Here is a 15,852-nt window from a genome sequence, read left to right as displayed (position 1 = left end):
TGTCAACTCTGACCATGCTTTAATCATGGGGGTGGGACCAAGTCAAAAACTTTGCAGAGATTTGTATTTTAACTATATTTTCTTCAGAGTGAAAGGTATTTTGGTTGGGAATTAGAGTCAGAGATAGGGATCAGTACCTACCCACAGAAACAGATTAAAAACTTGGGCAAGTTCTGGTATTTGACATTCAGCATGTAGTTTTGTGTGGATCAATGTTTAATTAACAGCACTCAGGGCATTCTTGAATAAAATTACAAAAGACTATTCAATCATAGTTCATCTCTCAACCGGTCTTGGAATAGGCTTATTTCATAACTGAAGAACTCTGCCAATTCCAGCTTATTTCTGCTAACATGCTGGGATTGTCATGACCATACAATGTAACATAAAGACATACCAGTAATTGGTAATACCAGAGAACTGAAGTGAGTTTTGCAATGGTTACTCTACACTTGATTTGAAATAGAGATGAACAAAGAGTTCATAACCAATGATTCTGTTCAAAATCATTCAGATCAACCACCAATTTGTACATGGCTGATTTTCTCCTAAAGTAACTGTGCAAGCCAGCTTTCTACAAATGGAGAGTTTAGTACACAGATTTCTAAGGTTCTGCTTCTTTTCACTAACATGATGTCTTTCTGGGGACAAACATTTAGGCAATTACTGTAATTGTGATAAGAACTCCATTTCCCATATGATGTACTGAAAATGAGTAGCCACACAGGACCATATAATTACATTTACCCCTACCCCCCAAGAAAATCTTTCAGTCAGACAGTACGAGATTGTTTATTTGATACATCAGTGTTAAAATCATACAAACACACATGGAAGAAAATTAGGAATTAAATTATGTCTTCTCTTTGAGTCCCATTAGGGGAGCTGAAGGGAGCAAAGAGAGGACAAAGCTATGTGAACTCAGCGTGAAGGAATGTAGCTAATGTTCCTTATCTGACCTCATGCTGAGCCACAACACCAGTGTGGAGCAGTTCTTCTATGGCATCATCCTCATACCCCAGCATGACCTTCAGTATCTCCACCGTATGCTGTCCAACAAGTGGAGGTGGTTTGGGATGCGACACAGCAAATTCACTGTATCTGACACCTGGTCCTGTAAAAAAAAAAAAAAAAAAAAAGAAGGAAATTATTTACTGTCTATATTAATATTGAAGTGTCTATGTTAGTTTAAAGAAAAGTATCTCATTTTCACAACAGTCTTATCACAGTGTTTATTTATCACAGAAATGTTATATTCTAGAATTATATACTAAACAAATTCCTGCTGACAATAAAGTATTAATAAGCCAGTTTTATGAGTTTTACGTAGTACAGCCAAATGCAGAATTGCTGCATATTTGCCCAACTTTAAGAAAGTCTTCCCATTGTTCCCAGTGGTATGTATATCAGGTATTCTGAGTCATATTAAATCCCAGATCTACTACTCCCTGCTTGCTGAACAACATATGCCCAAACCACAAAATGGGATGTACTGCAGAAATCCCCACACTCTGTATACAACAGGAGGCAGCACAACCATGAGAAGCCAAAGAAGAGTCATATTAAGGCATCGTTACTACCACCACAGCAGCATAAGATGATGGGCAGCACCATTTCCTGTCAGCAACAGCTCAAACACCTCTGCAGTGTTCTCCATTATCCTGCAGTGATGAAGGACTAACATCATGCACAGAAATGACATTCCCCAGATTGTTTTATGTCTTCTATCAAAAATGTAGGTAGCATAAGAAACTCAACAATGGTTTATTTACTCTGGCAAGAATCATTTCAAAGGTGGAAACAACTTAGGGAAGCTGGCAATGATATGAAGAATTATGTCTACTGCAGATAGTCAGGTCTTACTTTTTAGCAATCCTCTGTAGTGAACCCAACAGAGATTTCAGTGTAGTTCCTTGCAGACCAGTAGCTATATCATTACTATCAGTCTCAGTAGAGAGAACAGGCCACAGATTTACTCCAGAATCAAAACTGAGATATACATTCACTGTATGCGTAGAAAGACTGTTTTATACAGAAGCAGGGGATGATAATTTCCAGAATTGTCACCTGGAAACTTTCCTTTAATAAAATATTCAACAACCTCTGATGCTTTGGACAATGGAAAAAATGATTCCTTTATTCTTAATTACAGCCTTTATTATATCATCATAAAGATTTTATAGAAAAAGTTATATGTAGTTGTGTCTTTCTGCATGCCACTACAGCTTTACTTAGAAATGCAAATAAATACATAAAAATAGGGTTTGACTTAGTTCCAAAGGAACGATAGACTATCACATGGCAAGGAAAACAAATCACAACAAGAAGTCATCCTATAAAAACATGAGTAAGGAAGCTGACTACTTGAGTTACTACTTATTTGAGCAGAGCTGATGAAAAAGGTCATGCCAAAATATTCCATTTTTGCTGCAGTCTTCATTAAACAGATCACCAGTGATAAAATGTTTAACACAGTAAAGGTATTTACCTCAAAATGAGCAAGAATACACTCATGGGTACTTAGAAAGATTTTTTTCCAAGATGATTAGGTGTGTTCCTAATGAGTATGCTCCTGGCAGAGGCGAGGTACTGTTCCAGTGCTTAAAAAGGAAACGAGGGGGAATTGGGAAATTACAGATCAAATCATTTAACTTGAAGGAACATTAAATATTGGAACCAATAATCACACTGTACTCAGGAGATGAGGAACAGCAAGCATGTATCTATTAAGAAAAAATAATGTTCACTCAATCTGATTTTTGTCTATCAGGAGAAGCACTGAAGGTGAGATACATCACATCTAACTTTAGATGCAAATAGTCTAGAGATATATTTTTAGTTGCTTTGATATTTAGTTGACTCCCTTTTGAGTGATTGCAGACAAGAAGACACACTTACAGTGCAGTTTGTCTCAGACACTGGTAAATGCCTAAACCTGGTCAAATGAATTGTGATCATTTACATTTTTCCATAAAACAGAGGACACAGAATTATCTTAGAAGCAGACCTCTACCATCCAAACATCCAAAATCATGTGAAATGACCCCCCCACCCGCCCAAGCCACCAGGATGTCAGATCAATATCTGAGTTTCAGAAAGACTTTCAGTTCTGCTATCTTCCATAAATTCACTAAAGAAACATGGTCTAGGTAAATCCAAAGCCAGGTGGAGTCCTGAGCGGGAAATCATATTCAGAGAATAGCTACCTAGGGTCTTCTAAAAGAGGAGGATGTTTCAAGTGAGCTCCACAGGAATCTGTTCAGAATGAAGCATTCATCAGTACTTTTTTAGTGGGTCAGCTGATGAAACTCATATTGTACTCGCTCAGGTTTCAGAGGAGTCCAAGCTAAAACCGACTGTGAAAAAATTTTACAACGACTGGGCTAAACTGGAGAAAAAAAAACAGATAAAACGGGCGAAATTCAATAATGTCAAGGGGAAGGAGCTGCATTTATTAATATAAATACAGGGCAGAGGACAAACAGCAAGGTAGGAAGAGCTAGGGGTTACTCTAGATCACAAAATGAACGTGAGTCAACAACACCATGTTGTTGCGAAAAAGGCAAGCGTCATACAGGGATGTACAAACAAGAGAGAAGCCTGCAGGACACATGAAATTATCTTTTTGTTCTAGTTGGGGCTGGCAGGTCACAGCTGGAGTAGTGGCTGGTGGGGGCCCCCCACCGCACAACCTTGTGGAACACCTGAAGATATTCTACAGGACAGCAACCAAAGCGATCAGAGAAAACATGAAAGGCTGAACAAAGTGGTCATGGGCCTGAAGAGAAGGCCAGGAAAATAACACAGTCTTCAAAACTGTTTTCAAAAGATGAAAAGAAAGAGAAAAAAAAAAGAAAAGGAAAAAAAATGTTACCCTTCTGCGAGAAGAAAGCAAATCCTTTCTCATGCCCATGATGGATGACAAATTAATTGACTCAAGTTGAAAAAAAAAAAAAAGAAAAGAAAGAAAGTTGGCTACTTGAACATAAACTTAAATCATGGTACAGGTAGTGAAATGCTAAAACAGGTCATGTGAGGAGGCTGCAGACTTCCTACCAATTAGGACCTTAGGAACTAGAATTGCTTTGGTATAGCTGAACCTATATCTGATCCTTGGGGTTGCTGATGGATTGGGTGATCTCACATAATACATTCCCCCCACTAATATTCATGAAAACTAAGAAAGGGCTCACATCATGGGTAATTTTTCTGTTAACTTATTCCCCTAGTTCTACTCAGTTTGAATATACTAAGTTAAATTTTGAGAGGAACTCTCATGTGAGAGATCAGTAAATTTTAAAGGAACAGGTGACATCACTAAACAATATTTGTATTATCTCCTCTTCCTAGCACTGCCTGAGGGCTGTACTGGCCCTAGTGCAAGCCACAGGAATGATGTATCTGTGCCAACTGAAATGCTTATGAAGACAATTTCAGAGTAAAATGCCCCTTAGAGATTTATTGGTCTAGAATTTCAAAGTAGCCATAAAACTATTAGGCAATTTCTATTAAAAATATAATAAATAGATATAAAGATTCTCATTTCAGGTGTCTGCATCTGAGACCATATATATGTTCTCTTTATACAGAGAAATCATCAGACTGACAGGAACTAATTTAGTAGATATACATGGTTTTCATTTGCTTGTGCAATTTTTTGCTAGTGTAAAAATTGCCTATCTCAAACCCCAGGAGTTGAAATCATATCAAAAGACATTGAATAAAAACTCTAATGAAAAGAAAATGAAATTGACATTAAGTGTACAACAGGCATAGAATGCTTCACACTTCCCAAAGAAATTAATCTTACAAACTAGAGCATGCTAGAAATTTGCATAGCAATTACAAAACCAGTGTCTTTCTTGAGCATTTATTGTTTGATGCATCATTCATCATGCTACTTTTCACTTTGATAAAGTTATAAAGTTATCTACTTTCATTCAAAGGAGCTACTTGCTAATGATCCATCATTAACGATTCTCTGTTCTTTCCTTGTGTAACTTCTACTTGGCTTCTGTGTCAATTAGGAGGGTGCAAAGCTTGCCAGTCAGGCTTCAGCAATCCCACGCTCCTACTGAACAACGCTCCCGGAGAGCAACCAGCAGAATGCTATCCAAATGCTAATTAAACACAACTGCCTTATGAGGAAACCATCCCTTGAGGCAGAGAGAGGTGAACTGCTTTAATTAAGGTCAGAAGCATTTGCATGTGGGTGAGTTACAGGGAGTTTTGCAGATGAAAACAGGCCTTTGCTGGGATAAAAGCAGTTACCGGTTGGAGGAGGTCACCTGCACATCCCCACTGTAAGCTGGACACTATATTCAATTCAGCCCTGAAGTTAAAGGGACAGATATAGTCACCTGAAGAAAGCTACAAAGGAATGAGTAGTAGCTGAGATTTGACTTTGTCCTGTTTAATTAAAAGGAGCCTTCTTCTCTTTTTATTTTAACTGTTGCCAGTAAAGCAAAAAGTTATTTCTTTTACCACATTTAATTCTAGGCTGATTTTTTATTATAATCATTTTGACTTTGGCACATTGTTAAAATACATGCTGTGCATAACACACAATGTTCAAGGATTAATAGTGCAACAAGAAGTCAAAATTTGTATCAGTTGCAACTACAAAGACAACTCTACCAGGTTACCTTGAAGACTTCCCCAGTATTTGAACTCAACACCATCACAATAAATTCGATTTCTTTTGTGCCTATCTGCTACAGCAGTGCTAGACATCAAGCAGAGCTATTAAGTAGAGACATATTAAACACATTAAAGCAAAAGATAAAGGGAGATAAAACCACTGAAACAGGTCCAGAGGAAAGGCCCAACAATAACAAAATGCCTTTGAACATACACCCTAACCAGGTGAAACACATGGCACGTTTTGGAATGTGTCACTGGATGTTTCTGAGATTCAGGGCTGCAGAAGCAAAGTTAGTTTTGTTCTACTATTCAGTAGTAGAAATTGAAGTTGAATTAGAATGTTAAAGGAGCAAAGCACTGTACATAAAAGTGGATAAAGGTAATAAATTTTGCTTTGTCCTGCCAAATAGCAATCCTGCAGCACTGTGCACGAGTCACCAGATAATACTTTCTCTGCAGCACAGGTTAAAGCATATTGAACTAATCTAATTCTCAAATTATGTAGAGGGAATTAGGCCCAGGGACAGCCAAGCTCAGGAAAAAGACATGAATATTTGTTACGATTCAAGTGGGACAAGGAAAAAGAAAGGGGAAGTTTGAACTAACGGACGTGTATATGTCCTTCTTCCAACATATCACCTATGTTTACAGGAAAGAGCAATGAGAAACCTATCACCCCTCGTTAGCTAGCTCTACCCCAGCTCACAGTGTAGTCTATATACATGTGCGAACCACACAAAAACAAACCAAGAACTTGTACCTCTTCCAAATAACATCATGTTGCTACATAACAGTTTTGCAATTCCAATGAAATATCATTAACAGTCAACAGAAATGGCCCAGAACCAAATCATTTGCACCCAGATCCCATATATACTACAGTTCAAGTGTTTGGGGCATTCAATCAGCTAGTTATGAAACCAGCCAAAGAAGAGGATCAGCAGGAAACAACAAGTAACTTTTAAGGCACTGAAAAGGAAAACAATAGAGAATATGTCTGAGAAATGGCCTTAATGGCTCACATGAAGTACACTCGGGAGTTAGAAGTGATGAGTTCAGGGATATGTTACCAGGAGTAGACCTGGGAGACTTCATTTTGAATGTCAGGTCTCTTCCCTTTTGTCCCAGCCATGACTTCTGTTAATTCATCATTCACAGCTGAGAAGTGTATGAGGTGGCTGAGCACACAGTACAGCCCAGCCTGGCTACACTGCCTTTACACTGAGCTTCTTTCCCTTGATAAAACACAAAGTAAAAGTACGCACAGGCAAAAAAAGCCTCATTAAAAATTGATGCTAGTACAAGTAGTGCACACAGACTTCAGGAAATCTCCAGAACAAATTATTTGCTCCAGCTTAACTGGGGAACTACAATGTTTTTTCTTTCTTGCTATAGACATGACAGTTTGGGAGCTTGGAGGGCTTCTTAGGAATCTTTTTAATCACTGGAAAAATCTTTTCCTTTTGCATGACATTAGAGCTGGTGATTTACTTTTTAAGAACAACTCATAATAGATTTGGAAAAAATAAATTAAGAGAATAATATTCAAGAACTCACTCCTTCTTTCACTGCAGGTTCCACTTCCTCCCCCACTTAAAGCATAGCCACACAGAGTGTTCATTTGGCACCCAGCGCAGCTGAGAGGGTGGAAAACTTTGGCAGGATGAGTAGGAATGAGTAACTGAGAGAAGAGGGGATGGACAACCCTTTTCAGATGGCAATAAAAAAGGTATATCTTGTGTTAGGTGCCATACAAACACACATGTAAATACATTAGTAAATAGTAGTAGTAAATAGTAAAATCAGTAGTGCAGTGAAAGTAATATCAATACTAAACATATCTATAAGTCATCTGTTTACCTCTTCTCATCTGGCAAATGTTGACTGCCATGGGAGAGCTAAAAGAATTATCACAATTATTAACGACACAAGAGTCAAGAATGTAAAAGCTGAATCACTGTGAGAGGAAGGAATTGACAGGCAGATCACAAAAAAAAGGTTTATTTGTGATAATCATAGTTGGGTGTTTAAGAATCAATCACTTTTAAACCCTGACTTAGACATTCAGGACATCCATTACACAACTCCTAAAACCCTTTGTCAAGTACACTTACAAAAGTTTTTTTTTTTTTTTAACTCAAAGCTGCACATACAGAAATGCATTAAAAAGCATTTTATGTATTTCCTATCAACCAACATCCTGGATATAATCAGTGTAAAAATACCACTCAGCATTTATATACACTTTACATTTTCAAAGTGTCACCATACTGACTATATCTAATTAATCTTGCATGACTGCTGGGGTAAAAGCAATCATTTATCAGTCACTCTGCTTGCATATTTGATAGCAATCCTGACTAACTGCATCATTCAACACAATTTTGAGAGAGAACTCTTGGCACATAAGAGCTTTAAGAACCTCACAGTAAGGTAGTGTCTACTGCTTCCCATATGTATCACCTCACAACATTGAAAATTTGGCCTTTTTGTACAGCCTCACACAGTTCCATTCCTTTATGAAACCTCCAAAGACCTAAAGAGAAGACTCAAAGAAAGGCAGGAAGGAAGATGACAAGAAAGAATACTCAGAGGTAGCAATTTTAAAGAACTGTAAATTCCCTAGGTAATAAACCGTAGCTTCATTTCCTAAGGAAACGTGTTCACATGTCTGTGCTGTCTTTCTAATCATCTGTTTGCCTTGCTTCACCCACCGCTCCACCCCTAACTTTTGAGCCTGTCAATCTGGACAACAGTGCCGAAATCCTAAGGAAAATTAAGTTCTTACCAGTTTTGCAAAAATTGGCGACTGCTGAAGGACAGACACCCAAACTACTGCCTTGATGACATAGTATAAATAAATAAATAAATAAAAGGAAGAACTCGGGTATTATATACCCTGTTTGGTTGCAAAGGGCTTACTAATAAGTACAGACACAACTGTGTAAGAGTCACCTAGCACATACTGTGGAGACACAGCATAAAGTACATGAGAAAAGGTCAGGTCATCTTAAGTACACATAGGGTTTATAAAGCAGAGAAGTCTGAAGGAAAAGATTATTCAATTCCACTGTACATGGAACAAGTTCTTCTAGACGTCTTTCCTACAGCACTGTGGGAGGTGTATTCAGGCTGTGCAAGCCCAAGGTAAGGACAGTAGAGACTTCTAGTTTAACATAAATTGGTCTTGCTGGAAAGAGCCGAATAAGTAGAAGGCAAAAACTGGGAGAAGCCTTACAAAACTTTAATAGGAAAAACCTACAAAGGCAAGCCTAAACTAATGAAAATCCAAGATAAAAATGTAATTTTTCTCCAGTTATAATCTAGTCAATACAAAACTTGATGTACAATCCCACCACAGGATGTGTACCTAATGCAGAAATTGTGGGGTCAGGCTGAAAGGCTTGTGCTATTCAGGAGGACCATAATGGTTATTTCTGGGCATAAAATACATGGAATTCTGAAACGCCCATAAGCACAACTGTTTCCACAGAATGGAACTGGGTTTAAGATGGACCTGAGCTTCCTCTGATACTTGAGAGGTCAAGCGATATATTGTTTCACTAAGATATTAATAATTAATTAATATTAATTAATTGAATAATTAATTAACTAAGATATTAATGCCTTAATCAATTTCTCTTAAAGAGAGCAATCAGCGAGAAGTGTGTTACAAGCATGGAACAAAAAAATCAAAATGCCACCTGAAAAGAGTCTCTTGAAAGGACAGAGAACTGCTCAGTTGCAACATGCTCACATGATCCTGGAAGTTGAATCATGTCCCCAGCTGTGCAGGCAGGCAAGAAGCTCCTCAGGGACCTCCTACTGAGCCTGGTGAAAACTATTTCCAAGTCCCATGCCTTGTGGTTAGTGTGACCCTGCATGTTGGAATAAGACACGTCAGCCAACCCAGAAAGTGTCTGCATCTCCCCAGTACACCAATCTGTCCTTTCCTGTGTCCTGTCTCCAGCTATAGGTTAGATTCTTTGGCTCTTCGGAGACCCCAAAGGTAATCCTCCTGGCCAGCTGTGCATCATCAGAGTAGGAGGAGATTAACTTTTCCTTGCAGATGAGCTCTTCCTTGCTCTTTAGGCAGCTAGCTGAAGCCTGCATACCTGAAGCTGATTCTAGTCCCTTAATTCTGGGATGCAAGACAATCCACGCTGAAGAACATACACACTGTGAACCTAAGGCTGGATATAATTTTCTCTCTTTTATCAGAATACGGATATCAGAATGGGGTACAGTTTATTGCACAGAAAAAAAAAAATCTGTATCTCTCTAAAGCTCTTTTAAGTACAGCTTGAAATGGGAACTGATGTTAAGATGATTATTTGTGATGATACCAATCAAGTTTCTTTAAGTCTCTTTTTAAAATCTGAGGTCTATCTGGCATTCCGGTCTGACGGTTTTAAAACCCACCGTAACACCTGCTTTGGCAGAGACAGTTGTTAGCCTGGAATAGAGTGAACTGGGTGGTAAACAGCTCGTGACAGAAACACTGTATCACAGAGCTTTTCTTTAGTTCCCTAGCCTCAACACAACCCATCTGTATATTAGTACATGATTTATTCATTAATTTAGGATAATTAATGTCTTGAAGCATCTATCTTAGCCTGTTAAGAAAAAGAAATTGAGAAACAAAAACCTTCTACAGTCTACCTGTAGCAGAACTATTTGCAATCACTTCTAAACACTTTTACATTGACTAATTTTTCCTTAACAATCCCTTCTTTTGGTCAAAGGATTAAGTCTCAAAAGGGGTGTATTGTTATAAACAAAAAAAAAAAAAAGATCAGACATTCAGTTAGATGTCAAATCATGTGTCTGTCACGTGTTGCATGTTTATTGCCATGAGTGTTTATTCTACACATCTTCAGACTGTTCCTCTGTGGCTACAATGCACAGGCATATAAACCTTCACATTTGGAAAATTCAACAGTCTGATGATATTTTCTTGCCTGGTTAGTGATCCACACCAAGTAAGTATCTGCTGAGTGAGTATTAAAATAATGGAAAAAGTCATCAGCTGCAGCACAGCCAAGGAAATTCTGGTGGTTGAAATTCTTCAGAGCAAATGACAGCTAGGTAACTCTATGTTTGAGCACCATGGAAATATTTGGAACTTGATTCTCGAGCAAGGCATCTGTGATTAAGTAGGACTGAGTACTTTGCACAGCCTGATCACTCTTCCAAAAGCTCTCCCACTCCACCCTCCATTTACTTCTGTTGTCCCCTGTGCTGCAGAATGAGGCCAGTTCCACTGCATAGGGACTTTCCCTGGCAAAGGAAGATGGGAAGGGATTTGATACTTTGTTTTGGATTACTTGAAGAACTGCAAATTACATTTTTAGCTCTTTTTGGGTAAGGTGCCCAGACTCCTTGAGGCATAGGCTACTAAAAATGCTGGCAGAGTTTTGAAAAGCACTGTGCAATCTGGGACAACTCTCTTTCTGAGTGTCATACTTGAGACATCTTTACAGGGGCCCAGTTTCCAGAAAAAGCTGAGGACATCTGAAAATCTTTCTCTTTTAGGATGTCTCAATTTGACTGTGCAAAGACATCTGGTATTCAAAATAGACAAGAAGAGCAAAAATCCTTTCATTTAGCAGGGGAAAGTAAAAGTCTAGATATATAACTATTTCTAGCCCTTCTATTTTCCTATTTCCTATTGAAAAGCAATCATCAGGTTAATTATAAGTTTTTCAAAGGGAAATTGGGCTTTGGGAGTCAGCTAGAGAGGGAACATACTGAAGATTAGGCTGTTTTTTTTTCCACAGATTTGTAAGTGACAATTTGATCAATACTGTCTCTGTGTGAAGAACTGGGAACAGCTTTTTGGCTTTCCATTGTCTGCTGCCAATCCCTGACATGTGATATTCAGCTCATCGACTTGCAAATATCAAAGCAGTATGGGGCACGAGAAACTGCCATTTCAAACCAAGCAGCCTTCAGTCTGGTTTTTGGTTGTGTGGGCATGCCGATGTGAGCATGTGTATGTTAGTTAAGTATAGGCTGGTTCTGTATCTAAGTTCTTGTGGTTTCTAACATTTGCCAGCCTTTACTCTGTCAGAAGGGATTTCAGTGTTGTGTTCTACCCTACAACGGTCAAAAGAGTCAGAAATCATCTCTCCTCACCCACAAAGACTACAGTAGGATTAAGAAACAGAAATTTAAGTCGGACACACCCATGAAGAGGAATGAGGCACAAGGTTAGGAAGCCATCCAAAGCTCACTTGCCTATCCCCTTACTAAACTAAACTTAAAAGACTCTTTTTTGCTCAAGAAGACAACTAAAAAGCTGGGAAACAAAAATTAAAATCAGATTGAAACCAGCCATGCCTAAGCAATAGCCCATTTTAAATGTGCACAGATCAGTTTCATTAAAATATTTCCCCATTCTCTCTTTTTCCACCTCCTAATATTTTTGCTGTTTTCTTTAGCTCCCCTTTAAACTCCAAAGCAAAATGCTTTTACTGACATGCTTTGTAATTTTGGAGTCTTAATCTTAAGCAGCAGGTGCTTAGTTTTAATGGATTTTTTCCATCTCTGAATGTCTGGGAGCATCAGTAGCACCTCCCTCCTACACAGCCCCTCACCTTTGATCCTTTGCCATTTGCACTTGTGGGTTTTCATTTACTGTATTTCTTCTTCTTTCTACAATCTGCTTTTTCACTGCAAAGCCTTCAATCTCTCTTCTCCTTTCTTTTACCTCATATGATTGGAAAGTGCTGTCTCCTAAAAATCCTTATAAAATATGAAGGGCCTGGCTGTCCCTTTCTTCATTTTCAGCAATGCTGTGTCTATTTTACACTGTACTGGCAATTTAAAATGGCCTTAGTATGGTTGTAAATATTTGCATCACAAGAACAATTATATTTTAATTGCCAGAGGTCCCAGGGCTTATCCACACAAAAACTGGAACCAAAATAACAGTTGGTTTTACTTCACACAATTACTTATTTTGGAGCAAGTCTGTGTGTGGGCACTTTTGTTTCATACTAACAGTTTTTGTTTCCATTTAATTTTAGCTTTTTGGGTAATCTGATTTTACTTAATTTTCTCTTATAATTTCCCATTTTGAGTAAACATAAATGATTTTGTACAGATTTAATCTCAAGTAATATCCAAGGAAAAAGCATCTATACTCAGTTTACACTGATATATCTAAAAGTTTGGATTAAAAGTAGTTGTGTAAATTCCTGTTTGCATGTAGAAAGAATGGGATTCGCATCCTAATGTTAGAATTAGAGATGCTGTAATGAGTGAGTACCTGCCCTGCCTTGGTGCTGGTAGATTTCTCCTGAACACCATATGATTTAACAAAGTTTAATCATCTGGTGTTTCTTATATCCAGGAATCTTATATCCCTAGTTTGTGTTTCAGTTAGTCTTCAAAGCATATTTGTATTTGGCTGTTACAGAATAGCTTCTTACATTCATTTGCCTTTCTATTGCTTATTGTATGCACATCAGAATAGAGTTCTTGCTCAAAAAGCAATGACTTGTAGCAGAAGTGACCGCATCTTTATTCCCTAATAACTCAACAGAAATTTGACTGAAAATTCTGCCTTTTAAAATATGAACCTGCATTGTGCTGCAGTAAATCACAAAGGCTCACATAGTTTTCTAATAACTAAATTTTAATTGAATTTTCCATTCTTAACAAGACGACCCAATTCCAGAAAGTCATATCAGCCCCTTCCTTAATCCACAAAGTTCAGAGGCTATCTTCTGCACTGACAGCATGCAAAAATGTTTAAGACTAACACAAATACTTTTCATAGATTATTCTGATTCTTAGGCTGATTTCTAAGCCAGCTGTTCTCTGCCTGATTCAATGTGCAGATTTCATTTTAAAACACAGAATATTCCCTGGTTACCTGCCATATAACTAGATCTTACAGGTGTAGGGCATGTTTGTAATGCTTGTTCATCCAGTTGCAGGAAAAAAAAAAATCATAAAATAAAATACTTTGTCTAGCTTTCCTGTATTCTAATGCTTTCCCCCCAGCGTTCAGATACTGTATCAACTGAAGAATGCCAGGAATTACTTCATGCTTTATATATGTACCTGTTGCAGATTATATTCATTAATTTCAAAGCCAGCTGCTGTTTTTGCTTAAAGTAATCCTTGATGGAACACTTTTTTATGACATAAATCTTTTAACAAGAACTGCTTGCTATGATATAGAAATATTTAAATTTACCCTAATTATAGATCTACTACTTTTCTGTTCTTTTTCACTTAAGTAGGGTAACTAGCATAATGCTCCTCCTTGGACTTACTCTCTCTATAGCAATTTCAACACACAACACCAAATACAAGAGAAAACCATGTACACATAAAAAAACTGTCAGAAGAAACAAATAAACATCTAGTAGATTATTTAGAATTAGTAAGATCAACCATAGAACAGACTGCAGGAGTTGAGAATCTAAACAGAGGCATTTGGCTCCTTGCTCTGTCACCAAACAACCCTGTGATAACAGGCAAATCAGGTTCCTTTACCATACCCTTCTATTTCCCCTACAGTTTTGTTAATCTTGCCTTTTTAGATTATAAAATGTGAAGGACTGGAGTTGCCTCTTACTATTTGTTTGTCTAGTGTCTGACACAATGGGCCCCACTTTGTATTGGAATAAAATACAAATAATAATTTTCTGATATCCTGACTCCCAAAGCTGCTTCAGCAAAGTATGAACCACTGTCCCAAGTTATATCTAATAAATTGTGCATTACTCTGTTGTGGGAGAGATTTCTTTCTAATCCTAAATCCATCTGTCTTGCTGTGCTCCAAGTGATAGTTTCTGGGCAGAGAGCATACTAATTGCAGGATTAAACTCTTAGCTAACTCTTGGGTGGAAACTGTTTCCCATAATGTGGTAGAAAACACATGTTGGTTTCTGTCTGCAGATCCTTGAACATCATAGCCCTGATCCTTACTGGGAAATTTAGGTTCTCTATTGAAGTATGTCTCTGCAGTATAATTTAATTAAAATTAAATAATAACTAGCTATCAAAATGTATTATTGAGACTTTGGTGGCTCCAGAACTGCTTAGCCTGGTTTAGTTGCTCTTTGAAAGGCAGACACTATTGTGCTAAATGCAGTGAATTGAGCACCTCCTCCAAATAAGTAGGGCACAAACTTGGAGATGAAAAATGAACTGTAATTTTGGTTTACTGTCTTAGGATCATTTTAATTTTACAAACACACAGAAATTTGAAACATTTTAAGCACATCTGAAGTACATCTTTGTATATGACATTTAACTGTAATATATATCATTTATGTGGACATGCACACTGAGGTGAATGACTGACATTGCTGATGTGACACAGACTCTTCTGGCAAGCTGCAAGAAACAGCTGGCCTCCAAAATCTTTTCTTCCCATGGGTATATAAGGGGGCACATACCAGATTGGCAGTCACAAACATCAAAATCTTTCAGAAATTATTCTGCTTGTATCTTATCTTCTTAGGGCTCTCCAGTTAAAAGCCATCTTGCTAACAAAACACTAAACTTTCCATAATATTAAAACATACTGAAAATGTTGAAAACAACCTCATATTTCAAGAAGAGCTACATTATTAGGCAAAGCTACTTGTTGTTTTAATCCAATTCTTAAGGTTGTGTTAATGATTGCACTGCAATCAAGAGACATTACTGGCACTAGCACCCAACCAAGAGCCCTGTACTATATTTTTAAATATTTGAACCAAATCCCCATGCCAGACAGCGTTAGTAAACCTAAGAGCAAAGTTAGCTGGGTGAAGGGATTGAATGAAGCAGGGTGAGATATGCAGAGGGCTGGACCAACAGGTAATTTTTGAGTTCAGGAGTTCCAAAAAACAGATATATGTTTGTGAAAACACAGTTCTTCTGAAACATAGAAGAAAGAAAACTGAAAGAACTGGCGGAGGAGCTGGCCGAGCCGCTTTCCATCATTTATCGGCAGTCCTGGCTATCGGGGGAGGTCCCAGTTGACTGGCGGCTAGCCAATGTGACGCCCATCTATAAGAAGGGCCGCAGGGCAGACCCGGGGAACTATAGGCCTGTCAGTTTGACCTCAGTGCCAGGAAAGCTCATGGAGCAGATTATCTTGAGGGTCATCACGCGGCACTTGCAGGGCAAGCAGGCGATCAGGCCCAGTCAGCATGGGTTTATGAAAGGTAGATCCTGCTTGACGAACCTGATCTCCTTCTA

General features: G+C 38.1%; 1 long non-coding RNA gene across 1 annotated transcript; it reads right to left on the bottom strand.

The window, feature by feature from the left end:
- Positions 1–776: 776 nt before the first annotated feature.
- Positions 777–10,393, bottom strand: LOC310891950. Its single transcript, XR_014577811.1, has 2 exons — positions 9,401–10,393; positions 777–1,114 (listed from the first exon to the last, which is right to left on the bottom strand). It is a non-coding gene; the product is annotated as an uncharacterized lncRNA (long non-coding RNA).
- Positions 10,394–15,852: the final 5,459 nt, after the last annotated feature.

The sequence above is a fragment of the Anser anser genome (assembly GCF_964211835.1).
Source record: "Anser anser genome assembly, contig: HAP1_SCAFFOLD_448, whole genome shotgun sequence".
NCBI lineage: Eukaryota > Metazoa > Chordata > Aves > Anseriformes > Anatidae > Anser > Anser anser.
The sequence above is the reverse complement of the archived record's forward strand: the minus strand, read 5'-3'. Positions and strand labels throughout refer to the sequence as shown.